We start from the raw sequence: 1,826 nt of genomic DNA on the forward strand, positions 1-1,826 counted from the left end.
CAGCCCTGCAGTTTACAGCTCCAACCCTAATTAAAACTCACCTGCCTGTAGCTTTCTAGTAACCCTTCAGACCTTGATTAGCTTATTCAGGTGTGTTTGATTAGGGTTGAAGCAAAACTCTGCAGGGCTGCGGCTCTCCAGGACCGACGTTCGCCACCCCTGCTATAGCATGATGCTTGCACCACCATGCAAGTGTCATGAGTCCAGGCCCTGCATTTCTCCCTCTCACCACCAGATGTCGCCATCTCCCGGACTCCATTCCCCAAACTCCACACACCTGTCACTTATTACACCCTCAGCTGTTCCTCATTGTCATGGACTATTTATACACCACACTCCCACCACTCTGCCTGGCTGAATTGTAATTGTAATTATTTGTTTGAAGGTTTGGTTGATGCAAGCTCTTGTGCCGTATTTGTATCCCTATCCTGTCATTTGGTTTGTAACCTGTTTTGAATCTTTTGTCTGCCTTTCTGTTTATTAAATTAATAAGAAGTTTCTCCTGCATTTGGACCCTGACCCTTTTTTCCACGGTGCTCCCTTACCACACCGTGACAGAATTCAGCCAGCCAGAGTGGTTTTAGAGGTTTCAGTCTTTATAATTCAAGGAGAACCTTCACCTGTACTTGCATAGGCCTACAAGATAGATAAATGCAGCTACTCCATCTTGTAAAACCAAACCAGAAGTTCATACATGTAGGCTATGTTAAATGTTTACATATCCTAAAATATTAAGGGGATAAATCAACAGAAATGGTTGCCAATCAAACTGCATTCATTTAAACTGTAAACAAATTTTGACATGTATGTGAACACTAATAAAAAGATTCTTTATTGCCATCAGTGGTTCCATGAAGAACCTTTAACATCCAAGGAACCTTTGCATTGCACAAAAGGTTCTTTGGGCTATAGTGGGAAAAGGTGGGGAAAATTTACTGCTTGCCTTATAATACATTATATTAATAAACTGTATATTGATTTTGATCTTTTAATATCACTGTCTTAATGCATTAAGCCAAATTAAGTGTTTATGGTTTTCTACATGAGAAAGACGCTTAACGAGAGACTTTGCGCGTTGCATTCATTCTCTGCTGTTCTGTGGCCATGGATTTGCGGGTCTTGTTCTTATAAAGTGAATTGCAGGACTCTGTACATTATAGTATTAAATTAGTTTTAATCATTTAACCACTACAGCATCTTGACTCAATCAGGGGTGCCTGCAGGATTTCATCTGAGGGTAGGCTGCGCACAGAGATGCAGATTTTTATTTTTTTGAATGAATGAATGATGAATGCGTCTCTAGACAGGTAACTTATTACACCCTCAGCTGTTCCTCATTGTCATGGACTATTTATACACCACACTCCCACCACTCTGCCTGGCTGAATTGTAATTGTAATTATTTGTTTGAAGGTTTGGTTGATGCAAGCTCTTGTGCCATATTTGTATCCCTATCCTGTCATTTGGTTTGTAACCTGTTTTGAATCTTTTGTCTGCCTTTCTGTTTATTAAATTAATAAGAAGTTTCTCTTGGAAGCCGTTCCTAAGAGAGGGAGTTCTGTCATGAGTCCGGGCCCTGCGTTTCTCCCTCTCCCCACCAGAGGTCGCCATCTCCCGTCCTCCCGGACTCCATTCCCCAAACTTGAACCTGACCCTTTTTTTCCACGGTGCTCCCTTACCGTACCGTGACAGAATTCAGCTAGCAAACATGGGTCCAGCAGGGAAGTTCCTCAACATCCGCCAGGGAGACCGGAGCATTGAGGATTATGCCAGGGACTTCGTTGGAGTGGCTCGCCGGTTGGCTATGGAGAAGACCTGCCTCCTGG

This window comes from Sinocyclocheilus rhinocerous, unplaced genomic scaffold (assembly GCF_001515625.1).
Source record: "Sinocyclocheilus rhinocerous isolate Xijiao unplaced genomic scaffold, SAMN03320098_v1.1 scaffold275, whole genome shotgun sequence".
Lineage (NCBI taxonomy): Eukaryota > Metazoa > Chordata > Actinopteri > Cypriniformes > Cyprinidae > Sinocyclocheilus > Sinocyclocheilus rhinocerous.